This window comes from Amia ocellicauda, chromosome 1, assembly GCF_036373705.1.
Source record: "Amia ocellicauda isolate fAmiCal2 chromosome 1, fAmiCal2.hap1, whole genome shotgun sequence".
In the NCBI taxonomy this organism is placed as follows: Eukaryota; Metazoa; Chordata; class Actinopteri; order Amiiformes; family Amiidae; genus Amia; species Amia ocellicauda.
Genome location: NC_089850.1, coordinates 23,295,545 through 23,323,500, shown reverse-complemented (window position 1 = coordinate 23,323,500; position 27,956 = coordinate 23,295,545).

Below are 27,956 nucleotides of genomic sequence, written 5' to 3'. Positions count from 1 at the left end.
CACGTCCATCCCTGTTGTGGGAGGAGCAGAGTGATTGTGGGTTTGCTTTGTTTTGTTTTAATAACAAACAGAAAACACTATGAGCGACAGAGCCTGATGTGGAAAGGACTTTCTTCTTTTCTTTCTTCTTCTTCTATTTTATTCTTTATGCTTTACATGATTGGAGACAGTGTAATAAATACACATTTATATTAAGAGATATTAGGAAGAGCTGAATGTGTATAGACAACTTTATATTTAGACAAGCATTACGTTACTGTAAGAAAATGTTTCCATGTGCAACAATACAAATAAATATTAGCTATTTAGGGGGCCAAGCAACGAAGTTGCTGGACAACCTTTTGTAATTGGTCGGATTATTATTATTATTATTATTATTATTATTATTATTATTATTATTATTCCGACATTTATTTCAAATGGCCATAAAATGAAAACTACTGCACAAAATCTCACCAAATTTGGTATGCTGGTAGATGCCTATATGACGTTGTCCCTCAACAAATGTGGACGTCATATGCCTTATCATTTGGTGCCAATATGGGATTACTGACAATTATTAGACAATATTCAATCATCTTCTTCTCCAAAACTGCTAACGGGACAGATTTGAAACTTGGTGCATATATTTATGTTATGACCTATACTGTTAGGTGGACTGAAGGGAAATTTTGCACACATGACCTTGGCTTGGTCCTCTATCAGTTTTGTTAAAAGCAAGCTGATTCATCAAATAACCTGTCTGCTATGACCAAATCAATTAATAATTTTCTGTCCATAAATTTCAAGTGACCATGAAATTAAAACAACATAAGAGAAACTCACCAAAATTGGTGAGAAATTGGTAGATACCTATAGCAGGTTGTCCCACACGAAATTTGGTGGTCGTACGGCATATGGTGTGGTGCCAATATTGGATTAAGTGACAATTATAATACTATATTCAAACCTATTCTCCTTCAAAACTGCTAATGGCACAGATGTGAAACTTGGTGCATGACTTCATGTTATGACCTATATTCAGATTTGTAAATGTAAATTCTTAAAAAAGATTTATAAAACTAAATTTGTCTGTGCTTTCACAAACTTTATCTAACCCACTAAGATAGCACATCTATCAATCACAGACAATGGCATCACTTGTAGGGACTTCCAGTATAGACCACATACTCAGAAATTCAACCATCAAGTCAAGCTTTCAGCAGGATTCAATCACAGATACATGCAGGTGTTGACATATACAAGATACAAGAACATCTCTTAGTAGTGCATTTTGTGTTTTTACCCACTGCACCACTGGGGGACTTGCTATTAGGACTTGAATTTATAATTCAGTACATTTATGAAGCGATACATGTTATACATTCATGTGGACCTGAAAAAGAAAGGGAGCTCTACTACCAATACAAATTTAACTAATAGTAATCTTTACAAATATTGAAATAATTAACAATTTTATATTGTCTATGTATTAATTGTAAGAAGACTTTAGTTAATGTAGTATATTGCAGAGTACAAATAAATATATTGTAATATATATGAATAACATATCACACTCATATAATAAATATTCATATTACACACTATTCCACCACAATATTACACATATTATATCACATATATCACATATTATATCACGCTCATATTACAAATGATGAAGTTATGATCTAAGTACTACCTTCTCACAGGCATAGGATAGTTTTGTGATATGTTGTTTAAGTTGGATATGGCTCAGACATTAAGGTCACGGTACAGGAGACCTGGGATCAAGTCCCACTGTGGTCAGAACTGAAAAGTATGTTAAACCTGATATGTCTTTACAGATATGTTTGGCTGCTTATGACTTTATTAGTTTCAATGTGCTCGTAGTGTTTGTTTGGGGTTTCCTGTTCTTCTCTCAAGGCTGAAGATGTTACATTATAGTGATTGATTACCTCATTGTAAATTGTTAAAGAAATGTGAGATTGGGCAGTTTATATGCCTCATGAAGACAACCACAAACATTCAGAAACCTGATCTCAAGACAACACTTTGGGAAATCTTTGACTGTTCCTGCCCACAGACCCACATGTCATGCATTGTATGAAAGCTGTTCACTTCTGTTGTTCAAAGAGTCTCTGCTGGAAAGCTTCCATGTTGGGGCCCTCCAGGCCTGGCATGTTAAATAAATACATGTTATCATCTGTGCATCAAGACTGGGTTCTTCAGGTGTTAAATAAACAAATCTGTTTTTCTCGGGGCTCAGAATCTTCGCTGAGTCCAGGATCCTCTGTATCTCTGTCTATATTATTATATTACCATTATCTAGTAAACATCTTGTTGATTCACTGTGGTCCTGTGTATTCCTTACATATTAGATTTCTTACATCACCTACACTGTAGAAAATCTAAGCCATTAGTTGTCTGAGTTTGAAATACATTTGAAATAAATTAGCAATGTGTTAACAATCTTAATACAGTGCATGCTTTTATAATATGCAATGTATAATTACAAATCATAATCTGAGTATATTGATCATTAGTTTGCATTTTAGCATCACCATCTGGTAGTTCACAACAATATTGCAGTAGTTTACTTAACTTCCTGTCAGAACCAGGTAGCATTATTCTTGAGTTCAATTAAGTGAGGACAGGTACTTTTGGTCGGATGTTTAAACTTTTTTTTGTTTTGTTTTTTGTGAAGGATTTTGTTCCATTCAAAAGATTCAAAAAGGTTTTCCTTTGCAACTAAACATTAAATGATCTGTAACAGCAGGCTGGCAGTTACCTTGCCTGCTACGGACACAATTTCACCCCTTCACTGTGTATTAGCACATATCATAAACTCAACATTTCTGAATATTTCAAATAATATGTAAAACAATTACATTTACAAAACAATATAAAGTTAGAGTTTGCAATAGTATAAACATTACTTTATACTAGTGTATAAGTGCATAATACATCATAATTCAGTAAGATACAAATTGAATCAAAATGTATTACAGTGCTGCCATAAATGTTTTGAAGGATTATAATACACTTAGCAATAGCAAGCATGTAACAGAACCAAGAGATTGTTGTTTTTTGTAAAAGTAGCACAGTGCTGGTAACACAGAAAAAGTTTATACAAGGCCTGTACTTTAACACATTGATTGGAGATTATGATGATGATGATGATGATGATAATAATAATAAACATTAAGAAACCCTATTCATGAACCTTTAAAACACACATCTGGTTATATTCATTATGTGAAAGGCTGGATCTGAAGAAAAGAAAGATCACACAAGACAAGTTAAAGTTAGGCTTTTGACAAATGTTATACGTATACAGCTCTGGAAAAAAATAAGAGACCACATAACATTGATTTCTGAACTTGGTGTGGTCTCTTAATTTTTTCCAGAGCTGTATGTTAAAATCTATGATACATGCAAACCAGTATCAATGTAACTATCTAGGTAACTATTTACCTATAATGGGTTTTTTTTGTTTTGTTTTGTACATTAAACACTATTTATTTAAACAGTATCCGAAATAAATAGACTACATATACATGTAAAGTATTTCATAAAAAGAAAATGTTTACTAATTTATTAGACTGAACTTCTTATTCCAACTATCAACACAGAATAGTCAGCATGACTCATCAGTTTGTGTAATTCACTTTTAGCGGTGTTGAATTTTGAAGTACTGAAGTAGTGCTGTTCTAATGCTCGTCTTTATTCTTTCTTCAAATCTGAATTCAGGACCACATGAATCAGTAAACAATGCATTTTAAAAACATTATAAGCATTTGACATTACAGATATGTCTTAGGGTTGTTTCTTATACTCTACCAGACCAACAGCAGCACTTATAAACAAGACATAATCATGTCTTGTCCTTACTGCTCATTGTCAATTATTTGTCAGGATCTTTACACATACTGCTCACAGCTTTCTAATTTCTCAAACAATCTGGAATTATCAAATTGACAGGACATGCACAGCCTCAAAGGAAAGACAGTTGCAAGAAAACAGGTCATTACATCATTTGCCATGTTTTTCTGTTTTTGACACTTCTGATTACCATGAATCCTGGGAGAATTTAAGCACCACTGATGTAGAAAAGCATGCAGAGGTGCTAATAGTGCCCTCTGGTTGGAACATTACGTTTGCATTATTGCAGTAAACAACATGATTATGAAGGTGTTTGTGCAGCTGTCTAAATCTAAACTAAATCCCTAAGATATTTGTTGATGAAGCTGTGTTGGAAAACATTAAATGAGTTGCCACAAAGGAAGTCACACTGCAAATATAAACTGGCCCTGTTAAGATTACAGGCAGGTGCTTTTGCCTTAACTGAAGATTTATTATTAAATTTTCATAATTTAAAGATGTACATGTTATTATTATTATTATTATTATTATTATTATTATTATTATTATTATTATTACTACTACTATCAATACTACTACTACTAATAATAGTATGTTATTATTTCATTAAACAACGACAGCTTCCTTGTTTTCTGATACCTTTATCCAAAGCAACCTACAAGGGTTATAGTAATAATAATACTCTTGCTAAAGAAGACATTGTCTTATTGGGGCAGAATGTTTTTAAAAATCTAACATGTTATAGTTATATTGTAATCATATAATCAATATTGAGATTAGCATTGTCTTTATAATGAATGATAACATTTACAGCTACTGCAAATTATTCTTTGTGCAGTACAGTGAAGCCCAGGAGCATAGTACAATAAGAGTCAAACAAACTACACCCTAAGCCAAAACCAAATACAAACTACAGGCTATTGAGTGTTTTTAAATTAAACCTAAAGCATTTTACTTTAAATGCATGTATTGCATATATTTCTCACTGTTGTTGACTTAACAGGGGGGTTATGATTGGCAAAAATAAACATAAATTAGCAACAACAAAAAAAAAAAAAAAACAGTTGGGATCCCATGTTAAAGGGTGTTTACTTCATTACACTGGTTAGCAAAAAAATAAATTAAAATATTAACTTGGTCAATGAAGACTAGAAAAATAAAGGCTAAGACTATATTTTCCAGAATACCACTAATGTATATTTAATATGTGTCAGTTCAGTGGTCAAACTGGTCATTCTTACTTATTACAAAAAACATAATCTAAAACATGGCATTGCTGTCATACATTGGCTCCCTCTCTATCTGGAGCCACGTGTTAAACAGTGCACAGAGTTCCGGCAAGCATACTGAGTACCAGAAACAAATTAAATTAAAAATAATCTATAACAATGGCTGGGTTTATACAGTATGTACTTCTTTAAGGGCAGGATCAACCACTTTCTCACATTGAAATGAGTTATGCTACCCAGAGCAGGAATAAAACGATAGGTTGCATACGCAACCGTGGTTATCTGAGAAAAGAAGCACTGCCCAAGAGGGAGTGGTTTTCAGCGCACATCGCTGGAACGCATCGAAGACTTTTGTCTATCAAAGCTGCCATTGGCCCTTGTGTCCGTCACTCAAACAGGACCCTTCCGCTTCCTGTTTGTATAAAAGGTGACGTCTGCAAAAAGACTTCCTCTTTTTGCTGGGAGATAGAACTCCTGTGCAACGCGGAGACGCTGGCTTTCAGGACGTACAGTAACTGGGACCCCGCACGCGTGCACGTGCCCGAGTGGGAGAGGCAACAGTTGCTCCACCCCCTCTGGTCCAGTCCCGGACAGAAGGGGCAGACCAAGTCACCACTCCAAGCAGGTAATGTGCAGTGGCCACACACGGCACAGCAGCGGGGGCGGGAGGAGGAGGAACGGGGTCTCTCCATCCCGTCAGTGCTGCTCTCGTGTGCACGCAGCGAGTACTCCGGTCAGTGAGGGCACCGAAGGCACACCAGCAGCCAAGGTGCTCACACGACAGTAGAGCGCCTAGCAGGACTTGCCACTGTAAGCACTTCTCCACTGGCAACGCAACACAACACAGTTGGGGAGGGGCACTACACACGTTACTGCACTGGGGCGCTGGGTCGAAAAACCAGGGAACACTTCTACCGAGTTGTGCCTTTTCTTTTGTGGCAACAACACGGGACATCCCGAGGAGTAACACCAAGCACCGCCGAAGTGCGCCGAACAAAGCACCGCACACTGCAAGCGCCGTGCGGGCTGTACAAGCCTAGTCGCACCACGTGTGCCGGGGGGGTACCGGGGACACTGTTCAGGATCCAGAGGGCTCACAGTACAAAAACCACCAGCCGAAGCGGGGCTTAACACACCAGAACCACTACACGGCTATTACTGCCGCTGCGTGCGCTATGGATGGAACAAAACAGCGTGACTAATTTAAATAAAATGTAAATAGCACAACAGCACACAACTGTAGTGAATCGGTGGGTGGATGGTACTATTTGTACTACCAGCCAGCCGAAAAATGCAATTTCTGTTCTTTATTCACAAACACAGAAGCTCTCACCTGTCTTCACGAACCAAGGTGAAGGGCAAAAAGAGCAAGTCTTTGTGCAGACCTCACCTTTTATACAAACAGGAAGCGGAAGGGTCCTGTTTGAGTGACAGGCACAAGGGCCAAGGGCAGTTTTGACAGACAAAAGTCTTCGATGCGTTCCAGCGATGCGCGTTGAAAACCCCTCCCCCTTCAAGCAGTGCTTCTAACTCGAAAGATAACTGCTGTTGTGCAGAATATTAACAGTCAATATCCTTTTTATATGTCTAATGTTACTACCTACCCAAAAGACCCAGGTGCAGGGGTGATGGTAATGGTATTGTATTACTTGCACCCCCCATACACAGCCAGAGCCCTACACAGTTTATTTGTTTATTATCTAAGGCTTATATAAAGAAATACTTATATAAAGTATACTAACAGTGTAACATGCTGCAGTAGGCCTGAAATGTATTCAGACTCTTGATGATGTACCACAACACATTTATTTTGAAATAATATTACAGTTGTACACTCAGTACTTTTTGATGCAAATAAATTAAAAAGTAAAGAAATTTAAGAGAAATATTATACTAACATACAAATATTAGTCTCTCTCTCTCTCTCTTTCTCTCTTTCTCTCTCTCTATGTATATATAAATCTGGCCACGTGGTACCAATATAATTGAGTATTTCAGATGTATTTTGCTGAAATCAAGCTGCTTCTTTTTATACAAGCAGACCAGCAACATAGTTGGACCACAAAATTAAGCTTATTTTGAGAAGAAAGGCATGTCAACTGTGAAGCATTGAGAGTTGGATGCAGGGGTGGACTGGCAATCGGGAAGTGCGTGAGAATCCCGGTGGGGGGGTCTGTTTGGACCTGTGTAGGTCGCTGGTCTATATTTGATTTATTTAATTTTTATATATTTTTTCTTGCCTGTTACATGCTGAGAATGACACAGTTATTAACTGGGCATTCTTGCTCTCTCTCTCTCACGCACACATCATCATTCCAGTCATCTCTTGTGTAAATCCAATATTGTAATATCTAAGGTGGAGGGGTGGCCACTCTCTGATTGGATTTGCCAGGATTTTCTTACAATGGGATTGGTGTACACTCATGTCAGTCAAAAATCTTCTATAGTAAGAAGTAGTGTTGCCAAATCCGCGGTTTTCTCGCTAAATTGGGCTACTTTGAAAACAATGAAAATGAAATGGTGAAAATTTATTGGTCGTGGGTGGCAGGTTTTTGGGCTACTTCTAAACCTCAGTGCAGCTGCCGCATTTCTGCCCCATGGTGGCCTGCACTTGGAGAGAAGGAAACAGCATGGATGGGGAGAGTGTGGGTGGAAGTGTGCGTGTATGTGAACAGAGCGCTGCATGCATCGTCAGTGCAACTGTAGTAGGAGCGCAGCAGGCAACAGCGAACAACAAGTGCTGTGTTACGGTGTGAGGGAACAACTAGCAGGCAGCACTAGTTAGCTAGCTACATACTTTGCATCATTAGTTAGGACATTTTACATGTTTTATTCTCACCAGTACAGCCAGAAAGAAAAACAGAGTAAATAATAATTGATTTATTTTTCAGAAAAATGGAAAGACAAAAAAAGGGTTTCTCTAGCTGGCTCGCTAGCTAGCAAGCCAAGCAACATTAGCTAAAAAGTTGAAGTCACAGAGTAAGAGAGTGCGAGCAGCAAAAGTGGATTTCAGGAAGGAGATGAACTGATTTTACGATAAACTAGTTTGCTGGGCTAAACCCGATTCCGCTGTAAAAATGTCAGGTAAATGGGCAAAATATAGAAGAAAATATTGCAAAGACTGGGAAAGAGAATGGGGCATAATGGAATGGATTAAGAGTATCCCAGCAGATGAAAGAAAAGCATACTGTAAATATTGCTAATCTGAAATACGAGCCCACCACACAGATCTTATTTCTTATGCACAGAGAGAAAAACACAAGAAAAATGCTGCTTCATTTTCCAATGCAAGGACATTGTTTGACACAGCAGGCACTTAATTTGTAAGAGGAAATAACACAGTTAAACATCAGAGTTACACATGGCTGCACATATTGCATGCCACTCTAGCATTGCAACAGTAGATCACTTGGGATGTGTTGTTGAAGACATTGCAAAGAAAGCAATCAATCTTCACAGATCAAAATGCACAGCGTTCATAAATACAGTTACTGGGCTTTCAGTGCACGATGAACTAATAAATGATATTGGGAATGAGTCTTACTCATTGATTAGAAGAAACAGCTGGTGGTGATAAGATAATACAGTAAGAAACTCTTTAAAATCATAAGCACATTTGGAGGAATAATCAACATTACAGCTGGTGATTCACTAACAATTTCCAATGCCTTGTTCAAGTTTCTTGATGACAAAATATTGCATCGGGCTAGGCATAGATGGCTGCAAAAATAATTCCGTCCTCACAGAATTTCAAGCACAAAATCCAAATATCATCTACATTAAATGTGTGTGTAATTCCCTGCAACACTATGCCTCCAAATCAGTGAATGTTCTTCCATGAAATGTTGACTATTTGGTGTCACAGACATATACATGGTTCTCCAATGCCACCCAGTGAATCTTGAAATATGAGGATATATACACCACCATCAATGTTGGAGAAGCCCCTCTGAAGATATAGCAACTCTCTGATACCAGATGCCTTGCAATCAGTGAGTGTGTCAATCATGTATTATCACAGTATGATGAGATGAAGCTGCACTTTCAGATCACCAAAGACAGTGAGAGAAACTTTGCTGCAGAGCTTCTCTACCAGATGTATGCTGACCCAGCCAACCTTCTGTACCTGAAGTTTTTGCAGCCAACTGTGGGAGAGTTGAACAGGATCAAAAAACTTTTCCAACTAGAATCAGCCAATCCAGGGAAACTGTTAGCTGACCTAATGACCTTCTACTGCTCTATTGTAGAAGAGTTATGATGCCACAAGAACTCAACACATCTAGTGAAGTTATGGAATATGACCTGACAGATGAGCATTGTCTGCCACTCAAGGCTGTGGACTTTGGGGTTCAGTTCTGCCTCACCCTTTCTGAAGCCAGAGGAATAGGCCGAGCAATAGTTCAGCAGAAGAGTCGCAGGAGGAAATCTCACAGCTCAGCTTCTCACTGAATTAAATCTAAAATATGAGCAGCTGCAAGCGGGGAGGTGACATGTTTTGCTGGCATGGCTTCTGTTAAGGTACAAACACGTCATGGAGAAGTGAAACCTTCAAGTTCCCTGGACTAGGCTAACCCAGCACCATCAGTGCAGGATTGTGGATCCTCCGCAGGATACGAGCTCGGGAAGTAAACTCACAGACACAAAAGCCAGTTAGTTTCACTTCAATTCATTCTTGCTGCAGCACACATTTTTATACACTCCAAGATCATGTTTTGCAAGAGTTCAGGGCAGTCCTTAAACTCATGAGTTTCAACAACATTCTTAGAATAGAATCCTAAAGTTGTATGGACAAGGGGGGGAATGTGGTTGTGGGGGAGAGGACATCTAGACTTGCACAAACCTCTACACAGATTTGCACGAATATGTTATTTCCACGGATGTACAGGTTTCGGTTCTTCTCGAACCCGGGGTCTGTCACGGCAACAGTTCAGTGTACGTGACTAATGCTGGTTGTACATTAACAATCAAGTTCCTCCTTAGTCCGAGGCGTGCTAACAAAGCAGCATTAATTGACAGACATTCAGCATTATACAGACAAAATAGTGATATAATATAGTATTACATAGTGGGTATATACAATACATACTGTAGGGGGCAATTTTACCCTAACAGCTTCCAAGATGGTAGCATGAGAGGCACCGTGAGCCAATCACAGTGTCTGAAATTGAAGAGAAACCAGAGATGGAAGAGCAGGACGGTTCTGCGGGAGACAGCAAAGGGTCAATAAAACATATAAACACAGCGATCTGGCACTCTGTGCTGTAAATACACAGCATTAATCTCCTTGCTGATACAAAACTACAAGCCTGTACTTCGCACCATGGTAAAGTTAGCTTGACGTTTGATACTAGTTTGATTTTCGACTCGCTCTCCCCAACATGAATGAAAACAGCTGTATCTCCCCAATCACAACAGCTAGCCTTTTCAAATCAACTTTCACATGAAGAGGACCAATTGTGAATTCTATCACAATCTTTGTTTTACTTGTGAATGTTAAGAATAATTTGTGAAAATCAATAACATACCGCATATGTGCACATAGCCATGCGTAAAGTGTCTGTATCTCCCCAACCATAATAGGTAATGTGTCCAAATCAACTTTCACATGAAGAGGACCAATTGTGAATTCTTTCACAACCTTTGTTTTACTTGTGAATCATAAGAATTATTTGTGAAAATCTATATCATACAGACCACCTGATAAATGGGTAATTTGCTTTTAAATGCATTTTGCAACCGAACTTCAGTTTATAAAAACAAGGTTGGGTGTTTTCACTATCTTAATATTGTTAATGGTTTTAAACAACTTCTGTGTGTGAATGATCAAAAGATAGAGAGAGACTAAACTTTAGTTTAGTTCTATTAGTCAGTGCAACCGCTAACGGTAGGCCTAGAGGTAAGTTGACGTACATTTTTATTAGCATCAAATTATTGTTGGTATTCATATTTTAATTCCAAAAAATATGTTTGTCAAAATGTGGTGACTAACTGATGTGTAATGACATTAGTTTGTTTTCCACATGGAATAATCATTTTAAATATATATAGCTTTGTTTATTTTCATATGCTTAGGTTTAGTGGGTGGTGGGGACACGTCTGCGCCAATCTTGAGAGAACGTTAAATTCCCCCCACCCACCCACCTATATTTTATGCACAGCTCCATATGCGTAATATTCACAGCAACCCCCCAAATAATGTCAGCATCCCCTCCAATTCTCAAACTAAACCTATGTCTCTGGATGTTTTCTATTGTATATAAAACTAAATGCATTTTTTCATGTTGGATTTTTAATGTAATCTCTATCATTGTTCTTTTGTATTGCCTAGGATAATGCCTAAGTTAAAAAAGGGACCAGCTGTGAAGAAAAAAGGTCAGGTAGTTAGGAGACGCAACTTGTGGGAGAGAGCAGGAGGTTTGACTGCATTGATAAGGGAATTCAAAACATGCAAAAATGTTTCCAAAACAATCCCATGGAATTCAAGAATTTGGTCTTGTTTAGCAAAAAAATTTTTGGAGATGATGATATAAAAAATAAGAAATGGCTTTCAGTTTTATGGAACAATAACAGAAGTGGTGTAAGTAAAGAAGTTCTGAGATATGTGTGTAACACTGAGGAGTGCTGTGAGGAAGAGGAGCTAGAAATGGAAGCCAGTAACTCTGAGGAGAGCTGTGAGGAAGATGGGGCAGAAACATATCACTGTGGAGGTCCACCGAATTGGTAACATTAGACACAGCAAAGATGAAAAACAGTTAAGATTTGCCAGCCACACACGACGTGGAACAATATCACAAACATTACAGAAAGGCATTGGGAATGAATATTATAATCGATTGAGCAACACACCTGTAGCTGAACTTCAGGCAGGTAATATCACGGAGATCCTCAATAGGGATGTGTTGAAAGTTATTTCATCAGAATTGAACAAGAGTGCACGACTTCATGATGATGTAATACTTGAGCTGATATTTCACAAAGAATCATCAAGGAGTGTGATCATTATCAAAACTGGCCAGGTTACATCCAACACTTGCAGATAGATTATTTTGCTGTTCACATGTACACAGAACAAGGCCTAAGCATTCTTGTTTCACATCTTCATGTAAAGAAACCAATCTGTTTGTATCTGGATGCAACTGGAAGTATTGTAACCAGAATTCCCGAACAAAAAAAAAAGGTTCTTTACTACAGCTTAACATTGCCAGGAAAGGGAAGACACACACTACCACTGCCAGTTGCAGAGATGCTAACAAATGAACACAGCATACCCACCATAACATTCTGGTTGATGCAGTTTGTTCTGCATCTGTCAAAATGCACATCAATACGGGTACATCATGTGGAAACTGATTACAGCTGGGCCCTTCTACAAAGTGTTCTCCTAGCTTTAAACAAGGAAAACATAATGGCAATACCTAGAACGAGCACATCAAATTGTCCAAAACCAGCTTACGAAGATACAGATGCAGATGTTTACCGTGATACACATATGTTCTGCCCATGCAATTAAAGCAGTTTGTGATGCAATAGGAAGAAAAACTAAGGACAAGAGACTACAAGAATTTGCAACTTAGTCTTTTGCACTTTTGCAAAATTGCACCACAATGAAAGCTGCCAAGTCCCTTTTCAAGGTGATGTGCATTGTATTCAATGCTAAGTCAAGATCTCCGCTTGTTAGGAGAAACACTGAATTACTGACTGAATATATAAGAAAAACAAAAGTGTCAGAAATCGGGGAGAATGTGACAACAGGAGAGAGCTGTATAGATGACGATGAAGCCTGCCAGAAATCTAAAACAATTGTGGGAAGGTCACCGTTTACAGCTGAATTTAAAACAGTCTGCAATGACAGCTTGAAATAGCTTTCTAGAGAAGACAGTAAGTCTTCTGATGGCAATAATCCATACTTCTGCATTGCAGTTGTCAGTGTCCTCTTTGACAGCTACCTTGCTATATTCCCTCTGTGGAGCGGAGTCCTTTTGGGAGATCTGTCAAGGTATGCTTGTGATAGAGCAAAGGAAAGGATAGACAAACCAGAAACTGAAAAACAAAAAAGAAACACAAATTGCCATGTAGAAGCTTGGTTTGGAATTGTAAAAAATTCAATTTTAATGCACAAAAAAAGATTACGTCCAGCAGATTTCATCCGAAAGATGCACGCAGCACTTAAAGGTCGTTACAGAGAACACATCATTCAGCATGGTCTTCCTGATGAATTGTTCACAAAATCTGTACACAGAAAAATAAACAATATTGATATGTCACAAGAGCAGTGGAAAAAAAGAGAGAGAGAAACAACAAATGCTGGAAAGTCATGATACTACAGTGCACCATGAAAGGTACCAAAGCCTAAGAAAGAAGAGACTAAAAACAATGCAGATGAAAGTGAAAAATGCACTCCAGGCAATGCAAAAGATGGCAATATTAGAAAGAGTCACACACAAGCAGAAGCAAATAAGATCAGTTCTGATTCCACTTTAACAAGAAACAAAAGTGACATTCTGGTTGTGGAAGACATGGAATGTGATTTAATTCAGCAGAATCACAAGAAGAAAAACACCAAGAAAGTAATGATAAGCAATCTGCTACTGAGAATCATGAAGCAAGCCACCAATGCCTAAAAGAAGACCAAGAAAAACTGTCAAATCTCAAAACTGCAGACCTTGAAACAAAAGCAAAGGTACTGAATATTTAATGTTTGTCTTTAATTTTTTAACAGGGAAAAAAACACTACATTTTGATTCTACAGTAACATCATAATAGTTCTTAGTAGTAGTAGTAGTAGTAGTAGTAGTAGTAGTAGTATCACTTTAAAACTTTCACTTTATCACTTTATTATTTTTAACTTACTTTACTTACTTATTTTTTTAGGTACTTGATCTGTGGAGATTAAAACCCAGTGAATCTGTTGTGTCTTCTTTGGATGAAAAGGGTACATTTGTATTGCGCCACCGGGATTTCTTGACATTAAAACCAAACCAATGGCTAGTGGGAGAGGTATGTTAATATAAGATAATATTTCAATCTAAATTGCAATATCTGTCAACACATAATAATGGCATCCCTCCAAATTCAAGTGAGATTTTCCTTCCAAATCTCATGCACGGTAAAACAAGTGGAATGCTAGGGTTGGCGATCATCAAGTTTATGGCCCTTAAAAATGCTTGGCAGTATGTGTTCAGTTGCTAAACTGCTCAAGTTAATGAAGGAACTTTTATATGAAATATCCTTAAAATATTTTAATATTAATACTATTTTCATACATGTTTGTGTTTTAGGTAATTGAGTACTACATCCAAATGATGAATATTCTGCATGACAGGAATGATAAAATGTATACATTCAGCTACTACACACTAGGTGTAATTTTGACTGGAACCAGACAAGCGGTAATTACCCAGCGTTTGCCAAAGGTAAAGGGGTTTTATGAACAGGAAAATAATGTATTGATTATACTACTAATAATAATAATAGATTAATTTTGCTTTTAAAACATTAATAACATATCTCTCATGTAAATAATTTGCATTCTATTGAAGTATGTAGTTATTCAATTATTAATTTCTTTAATTGCTGATACTGTAATTTTTTGGTGTGTCTGACAGGTCAAATTTGATGAGTTTGACGCAGCCATTGGTTTTTACAATAAAAACAGTCACTGGAAATTTGTGGTGAGTAACCTACAAACACTTCATATCCAAAAAAGGAGGATTATTTTAAAAAGAAGATACCTGAAGTAGGGTCTGGTGTGGAACAAATAATTAAAGAGATGTAGGTGTAGCTAGCAATGTTATATAACTTAATATCAATAAAGTTGAAAATTTGCATTAACATAAAAAAGTACAGTTCATATGTATAAAATGCACTAATCATACAGTATATACATATTTTAATAATAGCCTGTGTATGTATTACTATGTCTCTCAATCCACATTTGTTCACAATAATAAAACTATTAACAATGTCTTCTGTCCTAGTATATTCATATCATATCACAAACGGTGTTTGTGATTGACCCCCTCGGAAGTTCTGTACGAGATTCTTCTTATGCTGCAGACAGGTTCCGGAATTGAATATTTTTTGGATAGAAAGATTAAGTAAATACGTGCATTTAGAATGAACATGTTCAAGATATGTATAATCAAAAACGCTATGGCCAAATAATGCATGATCCAAATTTCTCAATATTGCAACATAGAAGTCTGTGAAGTTACAACAACAATCACAATTTTAAAACTATGATTAACTATTTTGGTAGTTCTAGGATATGTAGGCTCCCACAACTAAACTTTATCTGTAACAGAGACTACTTCAAAATGAGATGGGTTGCACTTGGTAAAGAAGAGGTGGTCAAAATACGTTGGATTCCTGGCATGATTAGTCATTCCCTTCAGTCAGATGGCTCTAGCTGTGAAATATTCGTGATGCAGGTAAGCAAGTCAAATGTTCCATCATGGACAGGTTTTACAACTACTCACAGAACATTAGTTCCCTCTTTCTGGTTGTGCTACAATATAAAGAACTAAGAAAGAGTCTGAAAGATCTGCACAGTAAATAAGACATATTTGTATACATTCTGAACAGAAATATTCATGAAGTAAAAAGGAGATCCATGTGTTGTGAAATTGCATCAATCATTGTGTTTTACAGATGGCTGCTGTTATTTTGGAGGACTTTCCTGAAATTCCAAGCTTCATCGGCATGCAGTCAACCAAAGAGGCCATTCACAATGTAAGGAAGGAAATGGCTGAGAGAATTTGGGAAGCCTCAGGTATAGATTTTTATAACTTAAAATGGAAAAGAACAATCTTAATAATGTACTGTTGTGCAACATATAATTCCATGAAAAAGCAAAGTGTTAAATAAACTCTTTTGCTGAAAAAGCTGAAAGTGTGGAGTACTTATTCTGTATCCTTAACCAAATGTTAGCTATAGCCATGAGCAAGGTACCCTACCCATATTGCTACAGAAGATCCAATTAAGTAATTGCAACCCCATTAATATCCCTTGGATAATATTGACAGACACATTAATACCTTGCATTTGTAAAAGCTTGCATGTAGCACGTGTGATGGCCATAATAAACATATCTATTTTATCTATTGGCTTTTCTGTAGAATCATCTAAAAGCATTTTGCATTTAAAAAGGTAAAGCATGCAATAAGCAGGAATACAATTATACTGACTTTTGTATATCCTTTTATAGTGTCACTAAATGAATTTTGCATGCTGTGTGGTTGTAAATCTGTGCCAAGCAAGTCCTGCTGGGTAAGTTAAAAGACAGGTGTTGATGTATGAACGTTGTTCTACACTTTGTATTGTTTTGAAACAGGTTTTGTGCCCCCCCCCTCCATATATCAGTAAATAAAGAAAGCAAAAATCACACATGTACTCTTTTGGTATACACTATTTTTCAAAAGTCATTTGGATAAAAAGGTAAATAAGTACTCTGTTAGACATTATCTTAGTTGATTAGTGGAATACAGACAGACACACACACAAAGAAAGAAACAGCCTTAAATAACAGGTATATATGTGTATATATATAATCAGTTCTCATGTCAATCTCTTTCTATATGTTCCTCAGTGACAATGATTACATGTACTGTATGTACTTTTTTTCAGATACAGTATGATAGTTGCCAGAAATGGCTACACACTACTTGTATCCAAATGACTCAGGATGAATTTGAAATGGCAAAACAACAGAAAGATGACTGGTGGTGTCCTGTTTGTTTATAAATAAGCACTAGAGGCTACCTAGGCATGGGAGCAGTGGCACATTATATACAGATTATAATTTTCATAATGACAAAATGGAAACTAGCTGTTATGTAATTAACATTTTCATAAATTCCTTGTCAATATGAACCAGATTTTATTTGTTATGGTTTTATTTAATAATGTATAGTTTTATTTAAATCAATTAGATGCTTTTATTAGGGTTCTATTTATATTAGGTTTTTTTCAAATGTCTTTGGAAAATATTAGTTGTGTTTGCGAATATGTTTTGTTACTGTTCTTGTTATTCATGAAGACCTTGTGTGTGAGAGATGTTACTGCTTTTCACAACAGATTACTAGGCATAAATAAAACAGACTGTGAAGTGATTCCCACTGTGTCTCTCTTATGATTTGTGTTTGTTTTAATTGTATATCCATACTATTCAAAGGTACAAAACATTCTGAAACAATTCACAACTGGTCTTCTTCACATAAAGTTATTTTTAACTGTGGGAGCACCTGATGCATGACAGAATCACTGATACACTGTTGCTAGTGGTGGTTAGGGATATCAAGCAATTTCAGGCATGTCACAAATTATTCTTAGTATTCACAGGTAAAACAGAGACTGTGAAACAATTCACAATTAGTCTTCTGAACATTGCAGTTGGTTTGGATGTTCTCTGTGCTGTGGTTGGGGAGATAAAACGATTTTACACATTTCAGGCTTAGTGTGTGCATGTATGTGGAATGTTTTTCACAGTTTATTCACAGGATTCACAGGTAAAACATAGACTGTTAAACAATTCACAATTGGTCTTGTTTAAATAATAATATATTTTAACGTTGCATCTGCTGTGCTATTTTTTAAAATGATTCCGGGAGTTTGGTTGCATATATGTGGTGTTATTGATTTTCACAAATTATTCTTATGATTCACAAGTAAAACAAAGGTTGTGAAAGAATTCACAATTGGTCCTCTTCATGTGAAAGTTGATTTGAAGATGCTACCTATTATGGTTGGGGAGATACAGGCACTTTACGCATGCCACATAGGCAATGTGCGGTATGTTGTAGATTTTCACAAATTACTCTTATGATTCACAAGTAAAACTAACGTGAACGAATTCACAATTTGACTTTTTCATGTGAAAGCTGATTTGAAAAGGCTAGCTGTTTTGGTTGGGGAGATACAGAGACTTTACGCATAGCTATGTGCACATATGCTGTATGTTATTGATTTTCACAAATGACTCTTATGATTCACAAATAAAACAAAGGTTGTGATAGAATTCACAATTGGTCCTCTTCAAACGTCAAGCTAACTTTACCGCGGTGTACTTCGCAGCAGTTACAAATAAGAATATAAAATAAATATAAAATAAAACTGAAGCTGCCATTGATGACACCTGTGTAGTTATTATTAGAATTTTTATTATTATTAATATTATTATTATTATTATTATTATTATTATTATTATTATTGGCAGACGCCCTTATCTATGAGTTATCCATTAGCGGGTGGATCAATGGTGATGTGTTCGCTCATATGTGAATAACAGAACAATGTGAATATCTTATTCAGCGTCCACTTATGTGTAGCGGTGCAGATTAAATACAAACTGTGACAAACTGGCTACAAAACTGTACATATAGTGGTTACATTTAAAATTATAAGCAACTAACAACTACAAAATAAGCTGCAAAGGTTTAAAATTGTTTAATTTTCTATTGCATGTCGAAGTGTTGATGTAATCTGAGCCCTGGACATGGTGTTGTGATATAAAACGCCTATTGCAATTGTTATTATAATCGCTTCGAATTGAACAGTGATGTGTACATTATTTTAGTATCACTCGATGCCATCTACTGTAAGAGGCAATAAGTACAAACGTATTGTGCGGTGTCTCAAGGGGCAGTATATCCTGACAGTAGACCCTGCGGTACAGCGCACTTGTCATATTCTCTGTAGAACCCGTCTCGGAAATAACTGGAAAAGTCATTGAGATAAAGCAAATAGAACTTTAATGAAGCCGGCTTGGAAGCATCACATCAGGGAATTCCTTCAGTGAGAACTTTATAGCTTTATAGGAAGATGACATAGAATGCTGTGGCAGTTCATCCAATCAAAAGGTACAAGTCCAAGTCCGTTTACGATCTTTCTTCCTGTGGAGAGGTGTTGGATCCAAAAACCAGATGTCCGTCTTTGATGTGCACCGGGAAGATTTGATCCCACAGTCGTCATTTAACAACTGTCAATCGCTCATTAACAAAAACAGTTCCTGCCTGGAGAGTCCACAAACAGATTTTCAACAAACAGCTGTGGGCTATTTAGGCACTGTGTGATCTTTTATTACTAACAGGAATTTCTAACAAATGAACCTTGTTGACCTTTTGCTTAGCCTGATAAAGCTAATTTGCTCAGTCTGTATACAAGCTATTTCTAATGCTAGTATTAATATAAAACATTATATAATTATCACAAAACACTTTCTTCAACTTTCCAATACAAGGTCTTCACCCGCTGTGTTGGGTTAAAATTGCCCCCTATGCATTGTATATACTCATTGTATAACTGTTAGAAAATATAAGAAACTTTCCAGTAAGTTATTAGTTAAAACTTGTTTTTATTAGGATTTTTCTACTCTTATTATGATTTCTCTGCTCAGACTTATCTGTGTGGCAGATAGGAACAATTTCTGCTGCCATAGGAAATTCTTTGAGTAGCGAGCCGAAACTATCCATAACATGTTTTTCTCTGCACAGTGTGTACCGTGTCCTTGATATCAATGCCTCCCTTTCTCGACTAATTACAAAGAATACTTTATGAAATATTGTTTCTCATGCTGTGTACTGTGTCCTTAATATCAATGCCTCCATGCTTGAACTAAATATAAAGAATACCTTATCAATTATTGCTTCCCGTGTCTCGGAGCTGCCCCGAAACTCCTTTGAAATACTGCTTGTAGATGTATAAAAGGCTGTGTGAAACATTCAATAAACAAAGATAAACAAATAGACTTCGGTGTCTGTGAATTTTTTCTTCCCGAGCGCTCGTCTCCTGTTGAAAAGTCTCATCTGTTACTGGAAGTGCTCACTGGGGTGCCTGATTCACTGGGATCTGAAGGGTTGCTTCAACTGAAGTGTTGTACCTTAACATGCTGTGTCAACTGCTCCTGTGTTTCCATGTGTGGCGCATGAGCTGGCTCCTGTGTCCCCTGATGTATATAGTTCATTTGTCAAGATATAGTCAAGCTGGTGTGGGCTTACTTCTAGCTGTGCTAGTGGAGCAAGCGGCAACCGCTATGATGTCCCACGTATGGCACATGAGCAGGCTCCTGCGCCCCGTGGTGTATATAGTTCGTTTGTACGAGATCTAATTATCAGCACAATAGAGCTCTTCCACTCTGTACTATTCAGTTGAGTTGAATGCTCCTGTGCAGCGTGCTGACAAGCATGAAGGTTTTGCTGTTACGCGATATGTACATATTGTATATTCTTGTTCAGCTCGACTACTCTGTGGACTAGCCAGCTATGTATTCTGTTGTTTTTTCATTGTGTCTGTGGCCCCGCTCCTATGGATCAGGGGTCCACTGCCATGATATGCGGGGAGGCTGCACAAGTTGCTTGATTGCCCACGCCAGATATTGTGCAAGAAGATTTGGCCTCGCTCCTAGCTGCACTAGTAGAGCAGCCGGCCTTGCTGTTGTGAGCGGAGGGCATAAGAGTTGACCTCTGTAGCCCCGCCTTGTATATGCTGATTCTAGACAGTTCCCGGTAAAAGCGTGTCTATGGTCCTCGCTCCTGGGTGGCTCAGGGGCCCCTGAGGTTACTGTTTGGAGTTGTGTTGCCGAGGCCCCTAGCGGTGCACCTCAGGGCAGGCTCTCTTATCAGCTCGCTGCCTCCTCCCTTGCGATGCTTGGCTGTACAGTAACCCCTCCCCCTTGAGCAGTGCTTCCGACTTGAAAGATAATGATAGGTTGCATATGCAACCCCGGTTATCTGAAAAAGGAAGCACTGCCCAAGGGTTGCAAGGTCGCACGGGAGTCCTGGCTCCCGGCAATGACGACGAACCTGCACTGACGTCACGTTTTATGGAACAGGATGTGGGAAGGGACCTGTTCTGAGTGACGAGTGCAGGGGTCAATGGCAGTTTTGATAGAGTGACGTTTCGAACAGGTTCCTACGGGAGTGCACAGAAACCCCTCCCCCTTGGGCAGTGCTTCCTTTTTCAGATAACCTGGGTTGCATACGCAGCCTATCAGTTCAGTATTGCAGTAAAATGATTGCTAGTCCCATAGGCACTGACTATGCGGGGGCTCAAGGGCTTCAGCCCCGCTCTAACAGTAAAATACGTGGCTCAGACCCCCACCCTCCCTCCTACCGGTTAAAACTCCGTTAGCCCCCCACTCTTACCAGAGAAAACACTGTCACCCCCTCCTACCGGAGAAAACATGGTCAGCCCCCCCCTCTTCCTAATTATATTAGTAACTCAGCCCCCCCCCCAGGAATTTAAAAACTCGGCGCCTATGGCCACTCCATACTAAATGTTAACATTTATCAGGTTTGTTTAGGGGCGAGTACAATACTGTAATGCAATTTTGACTTGTAGATGAACATCCGAGTTTTCTACCACTTGTACTCACGCCTCTAATATATTTATCTCATAGTTTGATCAATGTTACCAAGCTAGTGGCAACCGCCTAGTGATAGTAAGTAACTACTTGCTCAATGCTAGCACAAGCTGATCTGTATCATTGTATCATGCATCACTGTACTGTTCAATATATGTGCTAATTCTCTTTATTCTCCCTTTTTAGGATTATGAATGTGGCAGTGCAAAGAGTGCAGTTTAGAACTAGCTAGCAGGTATGTGTTGTTGCAACACTTTCCATGTCCATACACAGATTGCCCGTGTACGTTTAATACATGGAGTAAGCTATTAAATTACACATACAAAAGTCATGGTAAACAGCAAACTTCAAAGCCAGTAGAAGCATCTACATTCCAGTGTCATGTGTGCTCATTCAGAGACCTAGCAACAGAAAGAGATTATTTTCAACACATAAATCGACATCTCAGGCATGATGAAACGGTTCCATGTATGTTTCTAGGATGCACATTTTAAAATAATGTTTACAGTACATTCAACACACATAAAAACAGGAAACACAACCAACATTCATTGAAAGACTTCAAAGTCAGTGTTGTTACAAGCAGTCAGTTGCATCAGTCAGACAACTCTGCAGATGGGCCAACAGAGTCTCTGGATACAGATCATGAACACAAAACAATAAGTTGTGGTGATGCTGCAGAATTACACCTGTGAAATGTTATTGAAGAGAACATTTCTTGCATTTTATTGAAGTTGGAAAATATTGTTCACATTCCAAAGACAGTTATTGATGAGGTCCTTTCTGAACTTCACTACATATTAAGTTCAGCATCTTTGCCCGTCACAAAAAGCTATTGTTTCTGATGTAATCCAAAGTCATAAACTTCAAGTTGAAGAGTCAGTAGTTGATAAACTTTCTACTGTTCTATGCAAATCTAATCTATTGGACATAGCTATTGCAAAGGATGGCCCTCTTGCTACTGCATATAAACATACACTGTACTATACCTCTCATTTTGGTGTTTTAGAGCCGGTTGAGTACATACTAGATGCCCAGAGGAATAGGACATTCCAAAAATGTTGATGATTTTGAGATTTGTAACCCTCTTGGGACATCTCGTAAGAAGCACAAACTCTGTGGCGTCTATTGGGTTTTGGGTAATTTGCCACCAGGCTCCCATTCAACACTAACCTCAATCTATTTAGCTATTCTGTGAAAATCTGATGATGTCAAGGCCTATGGCTATGGAAAAGTGTCAGAGCCTCTCTTGCAAGACTTGAGCATATTAGAACAGCACGGTGTCTTTATTTCTGAGCTTGGTCAGTTTCTTAAAGGTACTGTCCAGTGTGTAATAGCTGACAATCTTGGAGCCCATGGAATAGGTGGATTTGTTGAGAGTTTTTCTGGTGGGTCAATATGCAGGTTTTGTACTGGAGATAAATCAGAATTTCAGACTAAGGATGTCACATCGGGTGTTTTCCAACTTAGAAACAGAGACATCCATGATGTTCATGTCCAGTCTGCTCAGGAGAATGCAACTATTTGCTGTGGTGTCAAAAAACTGTGTATTATAACAGAGCACCTTTCGCATTTTCATGTTAGCACTGGCTATCCTCCTGATATTGTGCATGATCTCTTCAATGGTGTTGTTCCTGTTGAACTTGCACACTGTTTTAGTTTATTGATCTCAAAAAAATACTTCACCTTTGATGGCCTGAACACATTGATCCAGACATTTCCGTACAAATGGGGGGACAAAACCAATCGCCCCCATACCATACCACGGTCTTTCAAATCTAAAAACACTATAGATTGCTTCCCTTTGTGATTGGGCAAATTGTGCCTGAAGATGAGCCAGCATGGCAGGTGATTCTAGATCTTAAGGACATAGTTGAGTTGGTTGTGGCCCCTGTTCACACAGATGAGACCATTGCATATCTTGAGGCCAGAATCTATGATTACAGACAGCGCTATCTTGAACTCTTTCCACAAATCAAGCTCCTACCAAAACATTTAGAGCACTATCCACAAATGATTTGTTGCTTTGGACCTCTACTTGCACTGTGGACAATTAGATTTGAGGCTAAACATAGCTTCATCCTTCATAGAAGTAATCCTTAGATGTTGCGGACGTCTCAAATCATGCCTATTAATGTCCTCAAAATGAGTCTTGGAGACAGGTACATAGTGTGGCTTGTCTTAAGTTATTGTGACCACATTGTTGTTTTTACCCTTAATATGTAAATTTCTTAAAAGAGGGACATAACTATCCCCCACCCTCTGTTGTGAAATGATGTCCAAAATTGAAAAGACCCAGTCTTCATCACGTACTACAGCCCAAGTGTGGGGGCTACTGTATTTCCAACAACCCCACCTTCCAGGGACCCCATAGTTCTATAGGTTTTACAAATTTGACCGTAAAACTAGAAATGGTGTTGTTAGGATATATGTCAAGGGACGCGTTACTAGGTAGCGTCACATAGAATCCTCCCTCTTCCATCTTCATGACCCATAATGAAAGATCCTCCATGAGCTTTCACTTGTATACCAGCCGTATATCCCGCACTGCACTAGCCAAAACCCAGCTATTGAACTTTTCAGGCCACCCCACCCATTTTACCAACACATATTTTTTCCCTAAAATCTTTTCTACTCTGAATACTCTATTATTCCCCACTACAATATTTTGTAACTCCTCTTCATAAAAAGTACCTTCTATAGACTCCCCGTCGTAGTCTTTTAACCTGTACACCGGCGGGGTTCTAGCCACACGTTCTGTAATGGTGAAATATTCATCCGAAAAGGTTTGCTCATAACCTTTTACAAAAGGTCTCCGTAGCTTTGAAACTCTAACAACATCTCCTACTTTGAACTTGTAAATCTGTTTCTTTGAGGCTTTAAATGGGCCATAGACATTTTTAAAGACCTTAAAATAAATACTCTTATCTACCTCTACAGGTCTCATTTTAATACTTCTATGATAACTGTGGTTGTAAGCGTTCACAAACTCTTGAACTCTATCGAAATACGTTTGAGTATTGTTAGCTGTAATGTATCTCCACATTTTTGTCTTTATAGTTCTGTTAAATCTCTCCACAATCAAGGCCTTAAGCTCATTTCCTGTGGTGAAATTATGTATTTTGTATCTGCAAGAGTATATCTTTAAAGGCCTGTGTAACAACACTGCCAGATTTATTCCTCAACACTTGTACCCACGCATATTTTGATAATACATCTATACACGTCAACATGAATGTGTGAGCGTTATTATGTTTTGATAAATTTGACATATCCACTAGATCCACCTGCCATTGTGAATCTATGTCTGAAACATACACACAACGTTAATTCTAGACGGTTTATGTAGGGTGTAAGCATCTTGCGCAGACAACCACTCGGCCACACTAATCTTATCTGTGTTAATACCCTGATCTAACAGCCCTCTCTGGAATCCCTTCCGACCCCCCAAACTCTCTACTTTGGCAGGGTTGTAGTACAACTCCTTCATCCTAGGAGCTTTTCGAGACATTCTGTATGAGTACACAAAAAACAATTACCAAAGTATTTAGAAAAAGGCTCTTTTATTCATTTTCAGAGTTCAAACCAATTTTTAAGCAATTAAGAAAAGTATAACACATACAGCAATTTTTCCCATTATTTAAACAAAAATAAATAAACGGATTGGTTACTTGCTCTATATCCACGACTACACTGGCTTTTATTGTATAAGTACACACATCGATAACATACATGTATAAAACAATAATTTGAGCTATTTTAAAAATAAACAACCTTTCATTAAACATGACTTGTAAAAGATGATATAAATGTTGATGAAATGGTCTAACATCTTTTTCACATCATCCATTAAATGTTCCAGGTTTGAAAGTTGAGCATCGTCGACAGTCTGTAGAGAAAAGGCAATCGTCGGCCACTTTCTTTTCCAATACTTTATACAATAGGGCCCTCAGATTTGTCGCTGTTTGTTGGCGACAAATCCGGTTACAGAAACAATCCAGAACATTCCCCATTTTCAGGTGCTTTCAGTTGCTTTCAGCCTCTGAGTCGGTTTCGTACAGATCAAATTCCTCCTTGTACTTTCTTTACGGAATTAATATTCCTTCAGCTTGCCGGAGGTTTTTCTGCTGCCCTCATCCAACTCGTTGAACAGCTGGTCAAGTTTCTCTCTGATGTACGGCTCCTTTTTCAGCTAGAACAAAATTTTATCTATAATTTTTTGGACCTGCACAGGACAGACATGCAGATGATGATAAGATAATGCTTTGACTAGCATTGATTTCAACCAAGGTTTGTTCAGTTTTTTGTAAAACTCCTTAAAATAGAGATGGAAATAATAGGTTTCTGGTTCAAACAGGCAGCTGTGTCTCATCTGGCAAGGATGATTCACTTCATACCCCAGGCAGACTTCTTTCAGGGCTCGATCGATGACAGCATTCAGTATATACACCAGGGCGTTCTTAATAATTCTACTTACTTCAGTGCGGACCTCAGGCCTAAAACCGTTGCCTTCGTCACACCCCCTGGCAGGTTTGATGATCATTGGTTCGCTCAGCGTGGGTTGAGGTGTTTCTAGAGCCATAGTACAGCTCCCGTGAGATGCAGCCGCAAAGCATCGATGTTTGGGGTCTCTTGAGCCGAGGAGTCGATGGTGTTGGTCTGTATGTCCATTGAACAGCGGGCTGTTTCCTCTTGAGGTTGTGGCGGGCAGCCACGGTAAGAGCGCTCAGGCAGGTATAAAATGTCCGGATTGTAGGACCAGGGGAGGTCCTCGCTCGTAAGAGGACTGTAGAGTCTCGTAACAGACATATTCTTTTCATCTAAACCAAGAGCAAGGGGCGGCTACTTTTATACAACATTTTTACTACGTCACATATTACATCACAGTTAGACGGGTGGGGGTGTGGTGGTAATGTCAACAAAGTCATTGTTGCTGTCTTCGGCAGCATGCAACCAACCCCCGCCACATTTTTGTCCGTGCTCGCTGTTGAAATAAAGCCTCTTTTTAACAGAGTCAAACTCTAAGTATTTTCTCAAGACCTCAAAACTCTCATTAATTTATTTTATGACTGTTTTCATTTTCGACCAGTCCCAGGCGTAGAAATCAATTTCGGTAACATATTAATTTTCATCCTCAGGATCCATAAAAATAGGTTCAGCATAAAAAAAGCTAATTTGTTTGGCATAACTTATTTTCCTAAACACGATTCTGTTGTACCCCATCATAGTCAGAGTCATTACAGTTCTACTATGCTTCACCGATAGAGCGCTTTCCCAGTAGTGACTTTCAAACATCAGAGGCAGCGGAGCAGTTTCACGATCCCTAATCGACTGTTTAAATGCTTCTAATGCTTTATCCACATCCCCTTCCCTTGTCCAGTCCTTTACATGCATCCAATCCTCGTAAGCTTACTAAATTCTGGTTAAAAAGGCGTAGACATCTCCTCACCAGCCCTTAACACAAAAAGCTCCAGACCGACATATCCCTAAAACGGTAAGCAAATGGTAAACAGATTAAATCGAGTCTCACATCATGAAGGAACCCTAGCCCGGGTTTTCCTCTCGGGTGTTTTCTCGTAGATACAGTTGGACATGCTGAAGACCCAGAATCACTTCACAAGTATAGAGAGAAAAATATCTATCTTACTACAGAATCACTCTGGCTTAAATACAACTCTTATGGAGGGTTTGAAAAACAGTTGAAGAATCCCACCCTCTGTACATTCCTTCGGTGCCCTGTCAACTCCGTCCCCAAATATTCAAATTCTTCAAACCAAACTCTAATCTGATACGCTATTTCTTCAGTACCCTGTCAACTCCTCCCCCAAATATACTAATTCTTCACCGATCCAAGGTTACAAAAGACGTAGACATCTCCTCACCACCCCCTCTAGCTCAAAAAGCTCCAGACCGACATAACCCTTGGTCATTTGAAAGAGGTAACTCTCTTTGGCCCTGTTGAAGAGACAGCCTCACGGCTCTCGCTTAGGTAAAAAAATGTTACTAAATAATCGGGAGGGCTTTAATAGAGCTCTGTTGGAGCTTCACTAGCATAGGGAAAAATATCTATGTTACTAAAGAATCTGGAGGGTATAAATAGAGCTCTTTTGGAGGTTCACACGTATAGAGAAAAATAGCTATTTTACTAAAGAATCAGTCTGGCTTAAATACAAATCTTTTGGAGGGTTTGAAAAACAGTTGAAGACCCCCCACCACCCTGTACATTCCTTTGGTGCCCTGTCAACCCCACCCACCAATATGGTAATTAGTCAGTGACGCGGTACATGCCCCCCGCCCCCTCGGAAGGTCAAAAGGTCAAATCCCCCACAACCCCCCTTAATGAGTGTCCTATATTACTACTCAAGTTTGAGACTTGGACAGGGTGGGGCCTTGCTAGAACTCACAAAGAGTTTTGATTCAGACAGTGAAGGTGTGAGATATAATTGTAAAAACCAGGATGAGCATGTTAGACTGGTGATGACACATACTGTAAAGGCCAGTGTCGCTCT